The sequence below is a fragment of the Camelus ferus genome, chromosome 26, assembly GCF_009834535.1.
Source record: "Camelus ferus isolate YT-003-E chromosome 26, BCGSAC_Cfer_1.0, whole genome shotgun sequence".
Lineage (NCBI taxonomy): Eukaryota > Metazoa > Chordata > Mammalia > Artiodactyla > Camelidae > Camelus > Camelus ferus.
In genome coordinates this window covers 22,014,759-22,039,343 of record NC_045721.1, presented here as the reverse complement: position 1 = coordinate 22,039,343, position 24,585 = coordinate 22,014,759, and positions in this window count along the sequence as shown.

Sequence of the window (24,585 nt, the reverse complement as noted above, 5' to 3'; positions counted from 1 at the left end):
TAAGTTTTGAGGTTAACAATAGTTGAGGATTTCTCTGCATCAGAATTTACATAGGGATTCTTCATGTCAATGAAAGAAAAAAAACTCAAAAACTAGTGGAAAATGTATAATAGGTTATAGAAAGCAAAATACGCAGTTGAAATTACAACTAGAACTCCAGATTGTTTGGGACAATTAAAAAAGTGAAAATCAAATTTCATCTTACTATACTTGTGACAGATCCTGTATCAATATACAAGTGACTGCTTGTAAAGATTTCTTATGTTTTATTTTATCTATAAAGATTAATTGGTTTAAAATTTAAGTAAGTTACTTTTCATCGTAAAGCATTAAATCTGTTTCAAAATAACATGTACATCCAATGCATTAAGATTATATAATATCAGTGGCATATTTGTAGCCCATTGGGTTCTATTTATTAATAAATTAGGCACCAACTGCCTGTTTATTTTTCATAAAATGTGTTCATGAGAAGCACAGACAACAAAAGTGTAAATAAATCATATACTTCTTATCTTCTGAGAAAGGCAGTATTTTCATATATAAATAACACTGCAGAATGCCTTGAGGATACAGTTCTTTTATCACTGTGTCAGCAAAAAATTATTCATTTATTTTAAGTGTTATGCCAAAAGCTGCATCTTCTAAAAGATATACTCAAAACTTTGACAATATCAGCATGGCTATAAACAATTATCTGTAACATTAGTAGTAATACCAGAAGTGCACTGGAGTGAATGCTCCTCACTCCATAAATCATATGAAATCATTCAAATTGTGCGTGTGTTTGTATATACTCATTTTGAAGGGGGAAGCTCATCAATAGTTTTAATCAAATTGACATTTGTGTGTGTGCGCATGTGCATGTCAAAAATGGAAGAAAGAAAGAAGAGAGGGAAAGAACCTCCACTCACAGCGATGACATACGAGCCAACGCCCACCAACCCTTACTGAGAACAGCTGAAGTTTCTGTGTATCAGTAGAGAAAGACCTGTCATTTAGGGCAACTTTTTAGCTAAGACTATTTTGGCAAAGGTGGCTGAAAAATGAGAAGCTATGCATAGATTTTATCAGCCTCTAGGAGACTGAGAGACAGAATTTGGAGCCCATGGTCTACCAAGGAAGGGAGGGCTCGTTAAACTTCCAGTTGTTTGATTTGGTTCCCTGAAGGGCTAAACTTAAAAGCAGCGTTTTTAAGAGGAATGAAAAACTAGAACTAGAGCAGCCTTGCCATGCACTGACACCCAAAGCCATGCTATTTTGAACGTATTAACTGGATTATATTAATCTAGGAATGACAGCGTACCTATTTTCATTCCATAATCAAAGATAAATCCTCTTGGGAGGTGTTAAAATTACACATAGCCTCGTATTTTTTTGTTTGTTTACATGTCTGTCATTCAATCAAAATCACGATGCTCTTGAGGAAACAAGGTGATGGGACTGAAAGCCAGGAGAAAATCAGGTAACAGCAACACAACCGCGGAGGATGCGGACAGTGATTACAGTAGCTAAGACGTTAAAATAGAAATGCCCAAACTGTTCAGAGATGAAGTTATTTCAGCAGAGAACTGAAATCTATGAAAAATAAATCAAATGTTAATTCTAGAAGTGACAGACACCTTAAGAATTAACAGGCCAGTTTAGCAGCATGTTGAGGACAGAAAAAGAAATTAAGGAAATGAGGACGTATCAGTAGACAATATCCAGGGTGATGGGAAAATCATACAAAATGAATGCGAAACAGGAAATAAATCTATGGATGAGTAGACTAAGAAAATGTGACATATATCTATATCACATGCATAGGGAATGTTATATATGTAATATATGGTGGATATACATATGATAAAGTATTATTCAGCCATAAAAAAGGAAAAGAAATCCCACCTTTTGCAACAACATGGATGAACCTGAGTGTGTTATATTAAATAAAATAAACCACACATAGAAAGACAAATATTGCATGATATCACTTACATGTGGGATGTAAAAAAGTCAAACTCATTAGGACCAGAGAGTAAAATGCTGGTTGCCAGGGGCTGGGGTAGGAATGAAGGAACGGGGAGATATTGGTCAAAGGTATATCTTTCAGTTATAAGATGAGTAAGTTCTGAGGATCCAACATGGTGATTATAGTTAATAATATGTACTGTATCGTACACTCGAAACTTGTTAAGAGAGTAGATGTTAAGTGTTTTCACCACACACATGAAAATATACTAACAATGAGAGCTGATGTGCTAATTAACTTGTGGTAATCATTTCGCAATATGAATATGTATATTAAATCATCACATTGTACACCATAAAAAATCACATTGTACGACCTCAATGTGTACAACTTGTATTTGTCAGTAATACCCCAGTAAGCCTGGAAAAAACTAAGCATTCAAGAAAACAATGAAATAAAATCAACTTTAAAAAGTAATTTATGGGAACCTATTGTTAAAACCTGTAGTAGAACATAGTCTAGTGTATGTGTAAGATAATGACCAGGAATATTCCAAAATTGGGACAATTCAAAAAGCCATAGATTCAAAAACTGCTATGAAGAAAATCATTAAGCACATCATGGTAGAACCACTAAAAGTCGAAAACAAAAACTCAAAGGCATTTTTAGTAAAGCCACATGCAGGGAATTCAACAGTAAGGAACTTACTATGATAAAGGGAATCCTAAGGGGGTAAAATCAAGCAGAAGAAAAACAAGAGAAGATTAACCAAAAACGTGTATTGAGGTGAGCAGATATAAAGAAATATTGGCTGTGACAGCAACGTCTTGTTGCATTGAAAGTTTTATTACAGGACACGTGTAAGGAGCACTGCTTCCACTCTCAACACAGAAAACTGCAGGAGAACGTCAACCAAAACTGCAGCCAGATGAAGGACAAACACCTAATTCTGGGGAGCTGGTCAAAGAGCTGAAGCTGCAAGTCTCCTAAGAGAACTGAACTTCGAGGCGTGACCAGCTCTTCTGGAGAGAAGTGGCACTGGGAGTGCTGGCAGGGTGCAGACAGAAGTAACTTATGCAGTAACAATATTCTAAGGGGAAACTGCAGGGTAGGGCTGGACACCAGACCACACAGCAGCGAGCCCTAGACAAAGGGAGTGGGTATTCATTTGCTAACTCTTCTCCATGGGCCTCAGCTAGGTTTTCGCTAGAAAGACGGGGCAGAGGAGGACTGAAGAGTCTCTTTAAGCTTCCAGAATGCCAGAAGGGGTGATCAGGAGCCCCTGGAGAGCTGGAAAGAAATGAAGAGAGCTTTTCTAACCTTTGTGATGGAGCAGCAGCTGATTCTTCCCTACACAGGCCTGCAGGGATAGGTTTGGAGACACACCCATCTGCACTGAGAGAGGGGTGGAGAAAAATGGCCTTCACGCTTCCAAGGGCAAGGCCAAGATCCATGGCTTCCGGGGAAGTACAGATGCAAAATCCTCTGTGCTTGAAGAGAGGCAAGAAAACAGGCTCTGGATGCCTCACCGAAACAAGACCGTATTCTGCTCTCACTGAGCGAAGAGGAGGTACCTTTCTTTTGCACCAGACCCACATTAGACACAGGGGAGAGTCCGGCTGCTGTGGGTGGGGCATCAGGCAGGGATGCTGGGCCCGTCCACTGAGGGCAAACACAGCCGCCATCCAAAGGTTGATGCTGGAGCAGGACAACCAAAACCACCCCCCTACCCAAACTAAGCATGAGTGATAGCAAATACACCGCAGCATTGTGTACCACAGGGGAAGAGGCGAGACCAGAAAGAGATCCCTCTGACTCATGGACGCAGGAGCAAAGTGAAACGTGAGGAAAGATGGACAGAAACGTGAAGTCCTCACCGCCTCAGGACTCACAATGAGCACACACAGTGATGGCTTGTTGCTGAAGGAACGGGGAGTCTGCAGGGCCTGAGGGTGACATTAGGAGCAGTGCGACACAGTCGGCCTCAACCACAACCATACTGACCTACCTCCGCGTGGCAATTCTGACAAAGGCGCAGGCACACCCATTCACGGTCATAAATAACATACCTCAGCCGCACCTGTCCGCATCTGACGTCCGGAAACTATACTCATTTACTCCATCAGAGATGGAAACTTCCTGTAACAGTCTCTGCAACAACTAGTGATGGCCAAGGGAAGAGTCTACTGGACTTGAAAATAAGTCAATAGGAAATTCAAAATAAAAATGCAAAGAGAAAATTTCACAAAGTAAAATACAGTAGAACATCCAAGAGCTGTGGGAGAGCGTCAGAAACTCAGCAGTGCAGTATTGCATTTATGCAGGGAGAAGAAAGAGAAGAAACGGCCCCCAATTTGCAAAATAAAGAAATATAAAACACACACCAGAGTAGTTCAGACAAGTGCAACAACATAAACAATGAAAGTAAAATTAAGAAAAAAAAGCAAATTTGCTGAAAAACAAATTTAAAGAAAATCTTGAAGACATTAAAGAAAAATAACACTGCATACAGAGGATACAAGAATTTAAGCAGATCTGTTTTCAGAAACTATGCAAGCCACAGAAAGTGGAGAGAGATCTTCAAAATTCTGAAAGAAAAGCAACTATTTCAACCAGGGTTTCTATAGCAAGCAAAAATGTATATTTTGGTCAAGAAAAAGAGAGGAAAATAGCAGATATTATCAAGATAATTCATATATTGAAATGAAGGACATAGGAATTTTGAGATTTATGCAGCTGTTATAAATATTTTGAGGGATTAACAAAATATGACCTTAGTGGGTAAACAGTTGGGAATTGCACTGAAATGAATGACAGCTACCTTCTCAGACACCACAACAGCCACAGGAAATACAACTGTATCACTAAAGTGCCCCCAAAAATGTTTCAACACAAAATCCAGGAAATATTTTTAAAATGAGGAGGAAATAGACCTACATATATATGGTCATTAATTTTCTACAACTGTGTCAAAGCATTTCAATGGGCTAAGAATAATATATTCAACAAATCGTGCTGGAACAAGCGGCTAACCATTATATGATTGATATATTTTATTCATATATTGTTATCTAACACTATATGCAAAAATGACACATATTGCATTGAAATGGTTTAATCTAAATGTAAGAGCTTAACCTATAAATCTTCTAGAAGAAAATTATAGGAAAATTTATCCTCTTTGGGATAGGTAAAAGGTTTCTTAGATAGGATACGAAAAGCATAAACTACAAAAGAAATTGTTAAATTAGACTTTAAATTTTTTCCTATTAAAAGGACATTCTGAACAAAATAGATTGTAAAGCTATGGAGCAGTAGAAAAGTATCTGCAAAAATTTTTACCTGATAAAAGGAATTGTGTTCAGGATATGTTAAATATGTATTTTAAGTTGTAAGAAAAATAACTTATTACAAATAAATAAAAATTGACAGATACTCTGAAGCTAAAGGGAAACACATGAAAAATTGCTCAGCATAAAGTCATTAGGGAAACACAAACTAAGACTACAATATGATGCCACTTCATACCTACTAGAATGAGTAAAACTTAAAATTAAATACACCTATTTGTTGTATATGGGTTTGCAAAGATTTCAAATCCACTTGTTATGGCTTGCAAGAAGCTGTTTGTTCTGAGGGTGAGCTTGTTGGGGAGGCTGTGTCAGGATGACGTCAGCCAACGGTTGCGCTGAGCGCTTACTGATAGGAACGTATGGAGGAGTGATTATTGACATAATGGACATTTACACTTCAAATACCAAGATTCCGTGAGGGCTTAATGAGAGTTTTTGCTCTGGGCAAGGCTACTTTTTGCTGACCTAGATAGCTCTCCAAAGACCCTGAGACATTAGCTCGTGCCTTGGCAAGGCTACTCTCTGCCAGCTGTAGTGAAAACCATACAGTGGTCTCATGAACACGATCATCTTGCCTGCCAACACCAGTTCCAACACCTTGGTTCCACTAACAACATGCTCTAGCAACGAAGGCCTTTCTGTTTGTGCTGGACATCAGCTCTTGGTTGGCTAAGCTGATCCTTCTGAGAATCAACTCATAGAAAGGTACACCTCAGCTAAATTTGGACTTTGTTATCTTTAATGCCCACTTGGCCTCGAACAGTAGTGTGATTAATTCAGACTTTGGTTTGAGTATGTTAACTCTTTATTGGCTTTTGAAGAAGACATCGGTTTGTGAAATATTATAACTTACAATCTCTACAGTGAACCTGTGTTAAATACCTTATTGGCAAGAGACAATCTCAGTCACAGAGCATAATTTGCTCCAAACAAAACAGTACATATAAACTGATGAAATCATCTAGAAACCACATAAAATGCTGACGCAAAGCAGAACTGCCATTCTTCATGCAGTTTAGCATGACATAGACCCTTCCAGTTCTAAGTATTTTCCCCAGAGAAAAACATGTCTATGTGAACACCTTAACTCAAAAGTTCATAACAGCTTATTTGTGCTAGCTGAGAACTAGAAGCAGCCAGTATGACTAAATTAATACCAGATAATGTATACTTCAAGACAGGAAGTATTACAAGAGAAAGCAATTTCTTCAAATGATAAAATAATCAGTTACTTAGGAAGACCTAACCACCAGAAGTTTGCACAAACCAAATAAAATATCAAAATATATGAAGCAGAGAGAGAGCTTCTAAGGCAGAAAGAGGCAAATTCAAAATTACACATGGACTGTTCAACTCACTTTCTTCTGTAAATGATGACAGACCAAAAAAAAAGTTGTAATATAGACTATGGTAGCAACTCTATGAAATGAATTGACTTAACTGGTATTTACAAATACTGTACTAAAAAGTACAGAACATGTAATCTTGCAAGTATACATAGAACATTCATTATGATAATCTTGATTTTAGGTACTGTTTTATAAACATGTAAGATCTTATATAATAAGATGTATAAAAATTTTTTAAAATATAATTATCTTAATAAATTTCAAAAGATTACCAAAATGTATGGAAACAACTGTTAGAAGTGAGTACAAATTAGATATCCAGGAAAGTCCCGAAATATTTGGTTGTTTAATAACGTTCTTCTGAATAATCTACAGGTCACAGAAGAAAGCATAAATTAAGATGTATTGAACTATATAAAAAGGAAAATATAAATTATAAAAATTTGGGAGGTGCAGCTAAGCTATAGGTCACTTGCAACTATAATAATTCCTATAGTAGAAAAAGAGAATGTTATAAAATCAATGATCAAAGATTCATCCATAAGCAAGTAGAAAAGAGCACAGTGAAGCTAAAATGATCAAAAAATTAGAGAAGAAATACAACAAATGATAAAAACAATACTGATTTTAAAAAAACAGACAAGTAAAAAGAAAATAGTACTTTGTTATGGTTAGTGTTTTTCATCAGTATTATCAATCATTCAAAAATAAATTACCATTATTGATAAAATATTAAATCAAGTTATAGGTCCCACAGACATTAAAATTATGAGAACATCATGAATAACTATGCTAATAAATTTGACAGTCTAGGTGAAATAGATACATGAAATATGAAACAACAATCTATCAGAATAATCATAGCTAGTTAGCCATATTTCTACTAAAGAAATTATTAATCAAAACCTTTCCTCATAGAAGATTATAGAGCCCATTGATTTCACTGGTAAATTCAATTAAGTATTTAAGAATTGTACCAATCTTTCACAACTTTTAAATAGAAGAGGTGGAAGTGCTTTGTACTTTATTTTATGAAAAGAGACTTACCCAATATCAAAACCAAAGATATTACCAAAAAAACTATTAAATATTCCGCATGACCATAGTCACAAACATTCTTACCCATTTGGAAATCAACTCCAGTGATACATAAAAATGGTAATACGCCATGACCAAGTGAGTGTCATGAATTTTAATAATATTATCAAACACAGGGGACTAAATGTAGGCCAGACAGAGCTGGAAGCTGGTAGGATGCATGCTCAGTCGTAGCATGCACTAGCCCTAAGGATGCCTGAAAACTTGACTCCTAGTCAAATATTCCTCACCACACTCCCTTGGTGAATCCATACTGGGTCCACTTACATGGGACTCTGGCTAAATTGACTCCGTTAACAAACTGAACAGCTGTAACTCACTGTCGAGATTCATTGATTAATTCTTAACTTGCACGTAACGTGAAATGAATGAGATGCGGCGGAAGGTTTCCTGGGTTGGATGGTTGGCTTTAATTAAGCTTGTTTGAACCCACGGAGCCTTAATTCTTGCAGGCAGGGTAGGCATGCTGATTCATGTGTCCGGGTGTCACCGGCCCTCCAGAACCGAACCATGCCTCCTACGCTGCCCGCCTCATTTCCTTCTTTAGGGTAAGCTTGCTACTGGCCGACTGTATTTTATAAATTTGATTTTCAATTTAAAACCAAAACCACGGATTCTGGCAAGCAGAGTAGACGTGACAGTAAAACTGCAGGTTATCTACTGGTTGGTCATATGACTCCTTCATACCACACAACCTCATTAGGAAACTACTAGAAAATGTTTTTAAAAATCATTCACATTAATATCAACCACTCTAGCCAACCATACAAAGCATGCATTAATTCAACAGAGAAAACAATTTTTAAATGAAATAATGTTAAGGTTTGAAACAAGAGAGGTCTGCTATGTTCATAAGTATTTAAATCCCAGTTAAACACTGAGCTTGATATTCTGAGTGATTTGAACAATTTATTCTAAATTTCTTATAGAAGAAAGTTGCAAATAACTTACTCGACTTCATAAAAGGAAAAAAAAGTGAGAGGGTTCCTTCTATCATATGTAAATGCAATGTTCAGAGACATGTTTTCAAAATACCATGACAGCAGGAAAAGATAAATACAACAATAAAACAGAGCAGTTAGAAGTGGATGTACGTATTTTATATCCAATTATAAATTCTATAATTTGTTATTATAATTTATAGCATTGATAAAGTTATGAAGTTGTTAGATAAGCAATGAAGACTGAAAATCTACTCGTTAAAGTAGTTCACTTTCTCAACTTCTGGGACATAGATTAAGCTAGGCTTGTAAACCTTTCTCTTAATAATACCATCTGTATGTGACTATATACATGACTGGACAGATTCTCATTCTCCATCATACTTACATTCTATAAAGTTGCTGAGAACACTGAATTAGCAAATATGAACCTATTGCTCTTGGGAAAGTAAACATGAGATTCCCTTGAATCTCTGGCCACAACATTCTCATCAACTCATCTATAGAAAACCTTATTTTATGTGTGTTTCTGCTTGAAGATACTTCAATTAGCATTTATTTCTTACAAATAGTAATTGTGTTGTCTCTGGATGATTGAAGCCAAGGAGTTTGGAGGCCATTTGCGGTACACAGTTTGTTGGCCAATGTCCTTGTAAAACAAGCCAGTCTCATCAGCACTGAAACCCGGCTCCCTCACATAATCCTTTTCTGTATAAGGCTTCACAGTTACTTAAAAAACTCTTCTGCAGCCTCCTGATCAGCAAAATTACGTAACCTGCAAGCTTAGCACTTTTCAAGTCATAGTTCCTTTTGAAACATGCAAACCAGCCAACACAAGGCAGGAAGGTTAACATTTTCCTGACCCTGGGTAATTAACCTTAAATTGTTTATGCTTCCACTGGCACAACAATACTGTCCACTACATTTTATCAGTTTTCAGCTCAGGAATCCACAACTTTAGTCTCTTTTCCACAGCTTCATTACACAATTTCAGGAGTGGCCTCACATACAGATCAGCGCCATTTCCTTCTTCTGGATGTACTATATTATTCATTCATTAACACCATGAATTCATGGCCAACACCACTGTGATTCATGCCTGATTGAAAGTCCATTATTTTACAGACGAGAAGTTAAGGCTCAGACAGGTTCAGCAAATTTCCTGAGGTCACATGGCAAGTAAGTGGGAGAACTATAGATCACAGATAAGTCCACTGTATAAAATTCTAAATAAAACTCCCTGCATCTTAAGTTTAATAATTTAAGATATTACTACTACTACTAAAGTCATAAGTTAACACTGTTTAACAATCATATATCATGTGTACTGTATTTATTAAATACATTTAACACATTGCTATGTTATTTAAACAGTAACAGTATGGTTTAAGGGTGTTTAAGGTGGTTTTATGATAGAGTATCTTTCACATATATACATAACACTTAATAATATATAACTTATAATGCATGTAAGATATAACATACACCTACTGTTACGTGGATATAACCTACATTATTTTCCCCAAGGGCACATCATAGCTGTCTTGCTCTTAGCAACATTAGAAAGTGCTTTCGCAGGACTCTTAGTAGGGACCATTTTGAACAGTGAGATCAACAAGAAAGATAAATGTGAAAAACACGGAACTGAGTACACTGAGAAGGACAGTAGTTTACAGTTTGAAAGCCGAAACAAGGAGGCAAGTGACACCTTGTTCAACCTCAGCAGGGAACATATTAATCGAGTGACTCAAACTTTTGACACTCTGCGTATACCCACAAATAGTCATGAAATGCAGCAAATATCAATTTTGGGGTTACAAGTTACAAATTTTGGCTAGTATGCAAACTAGCAAATATGGAACCATAAATAATGAACCTTCAAAGGGTGTACATGTATAGATTAATGTCTGGAAATTTTGTTAAATGAGGTAGCAAGAGAAAGAGTCATAGTATTTTTTATTTATTTTTATATATTTTATTTATATTATTAAACTAATTATAAATATAAATAAAACTGCATTTTTTTAAAATCAAATGGAACTAGCTGTGTGCTATAGCTCGCTCACTTACTTGCAATGTGACCTTTGAAAAGAAATCAAACCTGGCTGAACCTCGGTTTTCTGACTGTAAACTAATACTATAATAATAAATTTTACACATATGAGGTTATTGGGCATGAATCATCATTTGTGAAATACACACTGGTGTGAAATACAATTTGAAAACTATATGAATTAATACATAATTATCATTAGCATTTGTCTTAGTAATTTTCCACACCGATAAAGTTTGTGGCTGCTTTCTTGGTTTCTTAAAACATCTGATACTGAATGGGAGAGTGATTAAAAGGGAGAGTGAAGAAAAACAGAGTCGAGTACTTGTGCAGTCATTAGTGTTGGTCTCTAAATACTCAGAAAAGTATTTTATCTCATTCCTTGCCATCCATTCATCTAAATCTATCATCTTTCCCATCCTTCCATCCATTCTTTACTTCTTTATTCCTCACTCCTTTACCCTCTCATTTCTTTAAAAATTGGGTTAAGATGCAGAGTGAAATCAACTGTATTAATTAATGACTCTATAAGACCTTATGCTTCAGATATACAAGGCACTGTTCAAGTTTTATCTTGGTTTAGTTTAGTTTTATTCCCTTCATTCAATATGGAATAGTTTGAACTGTGTTAGTATTTTCTAAATTTTGGTATGTTGTAGGAGTCAAGTCAGTAAGTGTGATACAGAATTTTAAAATTGATTTTTACCTCTATTATCGTGAGTCTGTTGTTAAAAGCAAATCCTAGAGGACAGTGCCATAAACCAATTTGCTTAATGCTGCCCAATCGTCAAGTGATGGATCTTAAGTCTCAGTAATCTTTAAAACACATTTAACCTGTACTTTCCAAAAAAAAAAAAACACATATCGGTGGGGTCCACATTTCCAAATACCAGGTGTGTCCACTTTGTGTCTCTTAAACCCTGTCTTGTTACTTTGTTCACCCTTAAACAGTTTCATAAATCAAGTTACCATATATATAGGCAGTGTGCAGGTTTTAAATAGACACTGATTTGATTTTCTTTTTATACTGTAGTTTTCAATGAGAATATTAATATAACTATTTTGCTAATCCTCTATTAGACCTCTATGGAAGTGGAACCAACAAAAATATTTGTGAAATGTAATACTGAATTTAGAAAATGCACACCTTTGACTAGTACAGCATTTAAGTATAAAATGATGGACATCAAGTGTGATCACACCTTTTCTAATCTGGATTGCCAAAATAGTTAACATATTTATTAACAAATCTTTTTCACTGATTAACTTATAAATGAAATCGGAGGAAATTTTTAAAAGAATCATGGGAAAAGTAATACTGAAGGAAGATGAAGTGAAACTTAAAAAATTAAGGAAATTTTAAATTATAACTTTTAAGCATTTCATCTAACTTATACATAGTTAAGAATTATAAAAATATGATAGGACATACTTAGTTTTTATTTTTGCCAGACTTCCTGGCCATTTGTTTTATATTTACAGGCAAGAAAGAGATAGCAAAAAAAAAAAAACAATTATAGAAGACACCTGCAAGGCAACGTAAGTTTGGAGCAAGACACTGCTGTAATTATAGTGAGGGACATTTTGTAATTATACAATGATCAACAACTGTAGTTCTCTTTTCTTGCCTGGTTGTCATAAACAGTCCTTTTCGAAGCTGCACTGACATGAGCATTGACAAAGAATTCTGATGGCTCTTTTGAATATCCAATGTGTTTTGCTTGAGGATTATGCAAATCAGTTCTTAAAGTCTCATTAAAAGATAATATTTAAGCTGAACACTAAAAATTCTCAGTTAAAATTCAGATCATCCAAGCATGGAGTTAGGAGGTAACACCTTACTGGTTTATAGTGCGTGCTGCTACGATACATAAATATTCTATTTGCATCTCATATTTTTAATATATCAAGTATCTAGGACATCCTCCCTTCCTTTATTATGATATATGCATATATACTTTAGTATGTATGGCAGAATATTTCCATGCAAGTTTGATGTCTAGTTTTGAAAGAAATTATAAAATTTTCAGTATAGGCTCTGAATCTTCAATATAGCAAAGTGTTTCAGAATTTTGATTATTAACTGTGACCTTACCCAACATTGGAAACATCAGGATTGGGAAAAGTTAGAGAAATAATTAAGAAGATCCCTGTAAACCTAGCTCACTTTGTTTTGCCTTCTTAGCTTTGTGTAAAACAAGGAAAAAGTGCTACTAACCAAAAAGTTAAAAGATTTAATGGCATTCCCTTAGTGGCTTGATCTATTACAGGCTTTTAGTGGCTGCCTTTGTTAAATTTTGTTAAAACCTGAAGCTCAGCCTAATAGATGTACTATTAACAATTTAAAATACACCTTAGATATTTAAGTGAAATCCTGAAAATCAATGATAAATCATAATATTAAGAGCTAACAAAATTAAACTTACAGAAGTTTGGATGGCTGCATACTTCTAAACAAAGCAATTTTCTTTGACACAGGAAGGAAACCCAGTTTCACCAAGTGATGCCTGGATTATAATTTATAAAGGAAGAAGTAGTCCTCAAAAGGCAAATAAAGCTAAGAAGGAATTTAGGTGATCAAAACAAAAATTCACTCACAATTGACATTTGTGGTATTTGTTTTCCATTCATATTTATTTACAGAGAATTAACTTGCTTCATAAATATAAAATTATGTCAGGCAAAGTATATCTACATATATCGTAACTATCCTTGGAAACACTGAAGATTGTTTACAGCAGTATCTTTGAACTGAGTAGCGGATCAAAGATTGTTATGTGTCTGTAGCAGTAGATTTCTAGTCTTAATCTTTTTTTAACGCAGACTGTATTAACTAGGTAATGTGGATAATTGTAAATGCATTACAGGACATTTAGACAAGCTGACCGTGTTCACGTTTCACCCCCTTTGTGAAGGGGGAGATATATATATATATATGGTTTATCAGAAATGACTTTCCCTTTTTGGAACTTTTCAATGATGAGCTATGCTTCCCCAAAGTACACCGGTGCTATGATTTATTTTGAAGGGGATCTCATTAAATTGTACACTGTGAATTGAAATACATGATTACACAAAAAATGCTGACACAAATATTTTTCATATTACTCTTTAAGGTGGTTGGCTTTTTGTGAACGTTGAATCAAGGACCAGGGCTTACTCTTCATGTGCACAAAGATGAAGATGCTGCATGTATTCATTATTCCTGCCTGCACTGTCAGGTATAAATATTTGAGTGGAGAAACAGTCTACAGAAATGTTTAATGAAGTCACCATTTTTATGTTACAGGTAGGTTATTTTAAAAACCACTTCAGTAATAAACATCTTTGTGCAAGCTCAATAGGTCTATGTAAATTGAAGATGAATCTGTTAATATTTATTATATTTTATATCAAATTTTAATGCCATAGGTATAGTTAAGAATGCGGCTTAATATGGTACCTCACAGGTAAGTTTGAGAAAATATACTCAAAAAGTCCATTTTGCCTAAAAATAAGTTTGTTCCATTTGGTTCATCAGTAATCACTTTCAGTTAAAAAATATGTGCCTTCTTGAAGGAATTCAGTTACATTTAAAATAACAGTGTATTAGTCACTTTTTTCAGATGTTGCTTTTGATATACTTTGGAAATCTATCTTTAATAACAATGAATTTTAATGAGTATTGTTTTTAGAACATACTTTACAAGTATAAACATAGAATGGTGTATTGTGATATTTTATATGTCTCCTCGCCTATTGATCTTAAATTCCTGTAAAGGAGATCTAACATTTTTTTGGTGGGGGGGAAGGTGGTAAGTTTTACCATCTAAATTTGTGTGCCTTGAAAATATGCTTACTACATATGAGTCAATGAATACATAATTCTGATTTTACGATAGCACTGTTTATAGCTGTGAATGTTCTGTTCACTGGTCAACATCTGTGCAGTGGATGGGGCTATGAGTACATAAATGCATGAGTGATGTCCGGGCTTGTTCAATCACCCCACAATAAGTGAAGCAGGAAAAAATCTGAAAAAGTTGTCCATCCTCTCAAAGGAGCTCAGGATCCTGAGGTCTGACTTGACTCACGTAATCCACTTCCTCAGTGGATTCTAGAAGTAGATTAAAGCCTGGGAGGATCCCTGGACTCTTTAAGTTAGTTTCCATGGTAATTCCCTGTCTTTATCAAAATTAAAGCAAAACATTTAATGAAAATGCTCTTGAAATCTACCTTCAAAAAAGTTGTAAGAGTGCTTCCTGTCTTCTATTATGTGATTCTGTGTTGATGGTTTAAGGAACTGATCCAGTTGTACTGTTTGTGTTTGATGGTAGAAAACAAGAGCGCTAGATACATGTTCGACTCAGCTACAGTTAACAGACTTTTTTGTTCATTATTTCCCTTTAATTTTTTATAGGATTACATTATTACTTTTGTATACAAATGGATATATTTTAGGGAATAAATCAGAATATAGTTATCATCACAAAACACATACTATATAAATTTTGAGTTTTCCATGAATTTGCATATAACTTTATGGCAATAACTGCTTATGGACCACAGACTGCAGTGTGATACAGAATGTCTTAGGACAGTATTCTCTATCCACACATGTACTGTTAAATCAGATGGTCAGCTTATCAAATAACATAAGCATCACAAAGCCAGAACTTGGTACTGTCCGCAACTGCATCCAAAGCACCTGGAAAACTGACACTTCATAGGCACTGAAGACTTACTGAAAACAGAATCTTAAGTTTATCACTTCTTTGTTCAACAGTTGTCTAACACAGATACTTTGATAATTCAGTTGATTTACTTGTGAAATGCATCTCTTTTAGGGCATCAGATTTTGCTTCAGTGGAGTATGGCTAGGACATCTAATAATGATTGAAAGACCACATCCTAGGTGTCACTCCTATGAAGAGTTAAGCTTGCTTCTGGCAGTCACATACTAAATTAGGTCATAAACACATGTAGCTCAAGCAGCGACGTTATACTGACACCACTAGCTGACCCAATGTTAACGGCAGGGAGAGACACAAAGAGTGGGCAGAGGAACTGAGTAGCTGTACCCACGTACTGGTCTGGCTCAGGAAGGACTACGTGGACTTGGGGGGATGATAGGTATTAGGGAAGAACAAATCTGACTCCATATGAGATCTGTTTCTTTTACTTTAACCTTTTATTCCTTTGTTTTCCAGTTAAAAAAATGTTGCCTATAGCCTGAAATATACCAAGACAGCCCACACTCAAGGCTCTAAACTTTAAGAGTAGAATGCTTTTCCATTCATATAGAGAAAAAACGTTGCAGAGCAGAGAGTGACATGTGTCTTGTTTTAAGTCTACAGGTACATCATGACCTGACCTACTTGGACAGCTGCAAAAACAAAGCATTGTCACATCCTCTCCAGGGTCTGCCTGGCACCAAGAAGTTGGCAACAACCAGCAACCCTCTCCTGCTTTTTAGTATAAAGCAGCCTGAATTCTAACTCGGGTAAAATAGTTCCCTGGGACCAGTAGTCCACCATCTTCTCTGTGAGCTGGCTTTCTGAATAAAGTCACTTTTCTTTGCCCTAACACCTCGTCTCCCAATTCTTGTCGTGTGGCGAGCAGAACGAGTTTGGATTTCACAACAGTTTATAGTTCGAGAAAGCTCTTCAAATAACTGTGACAAAATTAACTAAAATTCATACTAAAATAAAATTGGCCATAAGGGAGCTCTGTCTTTATGAAATAGGACTGTAGGTTCTGTTCTGTGTTCTGTTTTTGACTAACTTCTATTAAAGTTTGCCCAGCCTCACCTTGGCTGATATTTATTGCAAATTAATATTTGCTATCAAATAATATTCCTTTCTACATAAATAGTACCAGTTATTTATCTATTCTAATGTTACATGAGTTTTTCTATTTGTTCCTCAGTATCCTAATATAATTTTATGATAAATCTAGACCCATAATAAGGAAAAAACATTCTTTTTAAGAGTGCTTTAGATATTCTTGGATATATATGTTTAGTTTTAGAAATATCTTCAAGTTACAAAAGAAAAACCAAGCCACACAAAAAAACAATGGCAAAGACAACTATTCTGGTTGCAGTGAATATTTAAATTGGGGGAAAAATACTTTGTTTTCTATACTGAATCTTCCACAAAGTCAAAGTGGTATTTTCACCACATGTAGGTGATATTTAATGTTTATCAATGTAGTTTTTAATTCTCTCCAAAAGAGAATTATGCAATACTTTGTTACATATAGTCCTAGAAGTTTTATATTTATTTGACCATAAATTTTATTATTTTTATTTTCTAAGGATTTGCCATTATGCATATGAATGCTTCTTGTATGTATATTGATTTCAACAACCTTTCTAATCACATCTATCATTTTTAATAATTACATATTCTTTGGATTATAGTCTTAATATTTATAAATAATGGAAGTTAGTGAAAAAGTATACATCACTAATAACCATAAGTGATTGTAAGAGAATGCTATAAATATCTATATGCCAAATTGTGTAAGTTAGATAAACTGAAAAAATTCCTAGAAGGATACAAACTATGAAAACTGACTCAAGAAGAAATAGAAAATAAAATAGACCTATAAGAAGTAAATATACTGGATTAATGATTTTAAAACTTCTCATAAATAAAAGCCAAGCTTTCTCTGGTGAATTCTATGAAGACTTAAAGAAAAATTATTATCAATACTTCATAAGCTGCTATAAAAATAGGATAGGGGCACTTTCTAATTTATTCTGAGGCCAGTAATGCCCTGATATCAATTGCATAAAGGCATCCCAAGCAAACTACAGACCAGTGTTTTTTAATAAGACACAAAAATACTCAAATCACTATAATGCCATGTCCAGTATAACCAAGTTGGATGCATACAGGAGTGCAAGATTATCTTAATATTCATTGATCAATATTCAATGATCAATTCAATGATCATACCAGGAGTGCAAGATTATCTTAATATTCAATGATCAATAATCTATATATCTAATAGACCAAAGGACAAAGTCACATGACCTTCTCAATAAACTCAGAAAAAGCACTTAACAAAATCTATGTTCATGATTAAAAACTCAGCAAACCAGAGACAGAGGTTTCTTCCTCAAACTAATAAAAGGGATGTACTGAAAACTCACAGGTAACGATGCTTAATGATGAACACAATGTATATCCAGACAATGGAATACTGTTCATCACTAAAAAGAAATGAGCTATCAAACCACAAAAAGACATGGAGGAAACTGAATGCATCTTACTAACTGAAAGAAGCCGATCTGAAAAGATTACATCGTGTTTCCAAATATATGACTCTCTACAAAACCAAGCTATAGAGATTAGTAACAAGGTCGGAGTTGTAGGGGACAGGGAGGGAGAATCAAGCAGAGCACAGAGGATTTTAAGGCATTAAAATACTCTGCATATTACCATAATGATGGATACCGGCCATTATACATCTGCTGAAAAATCACTGAATGTACAGCACCAAGAGTGAACTGTAATTTAAATTATGGTTTTGCTGTTTATTATATGTAAATCTACTTCATCAACTGTAGCAAATACAGCATTCTGGTGGAGGCTGCTAATAATGGAAATGGCTCTGCTTGTATGAGGCGGGGGGTATGTGGGAAATCTCTAACTTCTCAATTTGCCATGAAGCTTAAATTGCTCTAAAAGTTGTCCTAATTTAAATAAAAAGGAAGTTATAGTTCCCCCTTTAAAATTTCACACATTTCTTCTGTCGGCTCACTGGAACACATAGGACCCTTAGTTTAATCTATTCACACGACTTGATTTCCACCTGGGTCCCTCCCAAAATAGGTTGGCTTTTATGACATGGAGCTCCAGAGGGCTGTTGGTTTAATTTTCAAATTTCTAGGGGATGTAACAATCAAATGTAACCATAATGCTCTTCATCAAATGAATATGGAGAAATCCCCAAATCACTTAGTTTATGGTACTTTTTTTTTTTTTGTAGTCTCTTGAGGTTAAATACATCATTGATTTTGCATGGCTTTAAAGATTCGCGTGTCTATGATTCCGTGATAGGTGTAATTATAATTCTGTGATGAGTAGCTTAATGTTCTTGTTACATAACTAATGGGATAATAATAATAATGGCTAATACCTATTTATGCCCAAGCAATATGCAACAGAAAAAATAACCACAACAATTTGTATATATAGATCGTGCCTATAGTGTGTTGATATCAACCATCCCTTCCAGGTAAATACTGTCCCACCCATTTACAATGAGGAAATTGAAATTCTGACTTTAATTTAGCCCTGCTAAATCATTACTGTAATTGTTCCTATTAATCCTTTTAAATAAGGATGTTATGTATAAACACTTAAAAATCATGTTCTAGTTATATCCACCAGGGAAGGAAAATACATGTCTGAATTTTTAAGTCATGAGACCAGATACAGCATGGAAATCTCGAAACTTTTTCCAAAGTATTTGTAACAATTTTTAAATTTACAAATTTAAAACATGCTTTGACAAATTTCGTAAGTCTGCATATTTAAAATATGTATACTTTAAGATTAATCTGATACCATTGTACTTAAAAATAAAGTATTCTGATAGACATGAGCAAACATTAAATGATAATGTGTTGGCGCAAGGCATAATTTTTGGAAGAATTTAAAGATGAGTATATTGACTTCACTTTTTCAGTGAGTTGTAATTTTGCAGAAAAAAAGTAAAATTTAGTGATTTAGTCAGTTCTTGGAATTATTTCATGGCTGAATATGAGAAAGATTTTCATATTTAAGCAACTGTTATATCAAATTTATTGTTAAGTTTTATAAAACGATCATTTCTGACCCAGATTTTACAGAACACAGACGGATGAAGAAGAGATATAAATACAGAGAGAGCTGGCAAACAGATGGCTTTTACTTTTTTTTTTTTTTTTTTAACACCGCCCCTGGTTCCTCCACTGATACATGTTTGCATGTGTTTGAACATTTGTTGTCTTTAATAAAATGGGGTCGAAATTAGTGGAAGAGATAGGGAAAATCTGTATTTATACGAGGTACCATTTTCTTATTTGGGGAGTATTATTATTGTATCACAACTAAGAAAATGCTGTTTTAGAGCTATTATGCCCACACACTGCTTATTGCCTATTACTTTTTCCAAAGCAAACTTGGATCTTCAAGCACTTAAGCATGTTCCTATGACGGAAACGTAAATGGAATAGGTTATCCATTTCAACTTAAATATCACATGTGTTTATATTGCCTACTACTTATCAGAGATTTGAGACAGTCGACAGTTTCACTGTCAGCATCTATAAAAGGAAGATACTAAAAATATCTAATGTACATGTTTAAATATAAAGTATGAAATGGTTTAAATGGTTATTTCACTATCATCAATAAAGACAATATACTAAAATTTTGCAAGTAAGTTTAACCTTTAAGTATTATATGAATTAAACTTTTTTTTCCCTTAGGATATTTGTATCTCAAATTTCACTCCATTTATTAAGAGTGGCCACATCACCACATCTGCAATGCTGTTTTCTTTGTAGATTCTAACTTTATGAAATCTCTCAGGCCTCTCCCAGGAATCGTACCCTCCCTATGGCTCACACATTTCCTTCCTGGAATTCCTCTAGTTTTCACTGTATTTTCACAAACATGTTTTTGTATTTTCTTACGCTTTTAAAATATTGTTCCCAATCTGTCATGTATATGAATATACTTTGCCCTATAAGTTCAAGGATGTAACTTTTGTCCTTGTATCCCAATACATGTGTTATGTTTTGAAGTAAACTTATGATTTGATTGAATATGGTTTTATTTAAGCTTATTTACAGAGTATGTGCAATTGTTATAGTCAGCGGTAGATAACAACTTACATTCAAATTTACTAAATCACTGCTTAAACAAAATATGCCCATTTTATCACATGCACCATACACTGACCAGAAAATGGTTATCTAGAATAGAGACTACTGTGAAAATTGTAGAATGGTAAAAAAATTCCATCTGAAATTATGCACAATTTCATTGAGTTTAACAGCATGTAAGAAATGCACAAGACAGGATTACTGAACTGGAAAGAAAGTCATTAAGAAATACCTAAACTTAAGCACCACAAAATTGAAAAAATAAAGATATAGGAAAAAATTAGAACCACATGGGACACAATGAAACAATCTAAGATGCATGTAAATGGAGGCCCTAAGGGAAAGAAAAAAGCAGCATCATGTTAGGAGGTAATGACCAAACATTTCAGAAACTGATAAAAGAAACAAACCCCCAAATTCAAAGATCTACGCGTGTCCCAGGCAGAATACAAAGAAAAAAATCACAGTGAGACTTCTGAAAACCAAAGACAGGAGAGAAGCTCAAAGCAAGTCCAAGAAAATACCTTCAAAGGGGCAACAGTTAACTGAGATGTCACCCGTGAGACTAAGCTGGATCCAGGAAACAAGGACACTGTTAAGTTCCTGAAATACACACTTACAGTCCAGACGTGAAATTATGGCGACTTTCAAATTGATATTTAGGAAGATGAAGGAAAAGAGAATAACATGGAATAGATTTTAGATGTAGCGTTGGCAGGACTTAATGGATTACATGGCAGCAGAAAAAAGTGAAATGCAATCATACAGAGTTTGGGTTTTTCCCCTGGTTACTGTTTTACTCAAACTGCTGACTCCAAATATAGACATGGGTAAGTCTGGGGCAGAGTGTATGGGAGGGAAAAACGGTCAACTATGTCTAATTATATGGAGTTGAGAGGTTTATTAGACATCTAAGTAAAGAGATATACAAATACATTATTTCAGCAGCCAAGGAAAATTGTGAGAGTGTTCAATTTAAATATGGTGGTCAGGGCGATTTCACTGTAATGGCGTTTTGCTGGACTAAATACTTCTTTAATCCGCTGTAAGAGAATTACACAGCCACACTGCTGCCTTGCAACGCTGAAATGCCTTCTGCTGTGGCAAGAGTAAATTTTCTTGCCACACTGCTGTTGGCCCTGCCGTGCAATGTGCTTTGGTTACTGTATTATGTAGTTACGTGCAATTCCATGGGGATATAAATGTGGGTGCGTGGTTTAGTCTACCTTGATATTTGCCATGAGGAGAATGTGCCTCGGGTAGTTGCTTGTGTCGGAACAGACAGAAACGCAACGGACTGGACCCGACTTGCAGTGGGATCTAAGCTTAGCCTAATGTAACCAGTATCACCCAGACTCAAAACTCCCAGACCACATACTCAAACATACACATCTGCTTTATAAATCTGAGGAATTTAAGTTAATTTTTAGTTGCAATATAGTTGACTTACAATATGATATTAATGTCAGATACACAGCATAGAAATTTGATGTTTTTATCAAATGATTAACAGAGACATTGGCACTAGAACTTGGGTGCGGGTTGTTCTATCATGTAACATGTACCTTTGGCTTTGGGTCAGGGCACTGAGAAGTGAGGTAACCCTTGTAAAAATAAGGCAACACAGTGCGGGGAAATTTGGTATCATTCACACCTCAGGTAACACAGCAGTGACTACACGCACTTGTGGCGCAGGGCAAGAAAGTCTGGAAGCAAAATGTTCAAAGCTGTTGTCTGGTAGCTGTACTCACAAAGGTATCAGAAAAATAAAATGGACTCAGAAAAGAACTGACTGGTACTTTAAGGATACTGTAAGGGAACAGAGAGATCCTAAAAATTCTAAAACCTTGAGTTTGAAAATGAACCAACTCTCGTCATGAGAAGTCACAGAGTAAAGACCGAATTCAGATCTCTGCCCCCGCATCATGGCCTTAAGACAGAAACCACATCAAGGTCATCACCATTCAGTGACAGACACCCTTTCAATTGGTCCTGATGGGCCCTAGAAGACTGCAGACACAGTTCCGTGAAATCTTTTAAATCATCACAGTTTTACTGCAATTTAGAGGGAGGGAATAATAGATTGCGGGTGTAACTTCTGGAGCATCAAAAAGAATCAAATGAATACGGTACCTCTAAGTTTTTATTAAGTTACACTGACCCAAGCACTAGCAGCCGGCATTAAAAAGACACTGCCTCTATTCAGGACACTGAGAGACGTCTACTCCTCTCCTCGAGATGACCAAGGAGGATGATGAACACATGAAGGGCACCCAAAAGACAAAGGAGGTGCCCACCAGTGAGCAGACTGGGGAAGCGCATTCAGGGAGCAGGTTTAATCGAGGGTGGAGAGACCTCAGAAACTCTGCGCCCAGCGTAAGAGGCCGGCACGAAATTGGCCCGGGGGGGTTCAGACTTCTAAGTCCCCTCCCTCCCTTCCACTGCTGAGTGGCAGTATTTTATGTAACTGTCCTGTCTCTGAGGCACTGCCCGTGGGTCGGATTTGGGGACAGAACATAAAACTAGTCTTTGACTTCATGTGTTTCTGGCTCAGGAGGACTCACTTCTCGACTTGGAAAAGATCACTGAGAAGCTCACGAGGACACCGAGCCTGATTGTAATGCAGCAAAAATATTGCCATTTTAAACCATATGCGAGTAGTGGGACCATGTCCTGAGAAAACCTGTGCAAACAGGCTTCCAGGTGTAAGAAGCATCTAGTACCCAGGCCTCGAAGTGTTAGAATCAAATAACCAATGGAGACAAGCCTTGAAAATTCCCAGAGCAAACAAGACCAGTTTAGTCATAAAAAGGTTGACTCAGCTTTTCTGCAAGGGTCACGCCCTGCGTATGCCCCTGGAAACCACAAACGTAAACTGCTCCCCAAGATGAGGCAGCCCCTAACCGATTTCCTATCATTTAAGAAAATTCTATTATAACCCATTACTGAAGAGTAAGTAGTTAGTGTTCTCACCATATAAGCTGCCTTATGAAGATGTGCCCTTGAACCTCATTCCACATTTTGGTGTGAGCACTCCCAGCACGCAGACTTCCTGGTGTGTGCACAACAAACTTCTACTAATTACTACTTGGTGACCCGTCGGTTTTACTTATATTCTATCTGAACTTTTGATAACAGCATGCCTGTATTTAAAAAAAAAAGAACAGAATTCAATGTGGCTAGATTGAAGCATCTGAGGAGGAGGGAAATTAACAGAAGGAGATAAAGACAGGGAAGAAACGGCCTGTAAGTACATGAAGTTCTGTTTAGGGCCCTGCTGGGATTTTAGATTTCACCCAAAGAGAAATGGAGAAACACTGAAGGTTTTGAATAGCAGTAACATGCTGTGACTTATTTCAGATTTCTGTCTGCTTGTTACGGAGTGCTGCAGGGGACAAGCCAGAATCAAGGCGGCTGGCGATGATCCAGGCAAGAGATGAAGGCAGCAGTGAACCAGGGTCTTAGTGATGTACTGACGAGAAGCGCTTAGATGGGGTTTATTTTGAAGGTTAAGCTTTTATGATTTGTTGGTGGATTTTATTTGGAGCGTGAGAGAAGAAAGGGAGTCAGGACAGTTGCAAAGTTTCTGGACTAATTCAAGCAAGCAGTTGACAAGAACCAAGGTAAGGATGACTGACTGCAGGGGGAGTTTTACGGTGTGTGAATACGTACATATTTATTTTTCTGGGACGGGGGTGCTCAGAAATTGCTTTGTACACAGCCAGTTTGAGTTGCTGGTTGGATACCCATGCAGAATATTAAGGCGGCTATCTGGCTGTCAGTTTGGGATCTAGGGGAGTTACCTAGATGTATACGTATATGTATATGTTTGGGTGTTACCTGTCTTCAGATACTATTTGAAAGCCTAAGATAGCATGTGATCATCAGTGGACAAAGAACTGATGTGATCCAAGGACTGAACCCTGGGGCATTCCAAGGCCAAATACAGAATGAAAAGAAAAATGCAAAGTA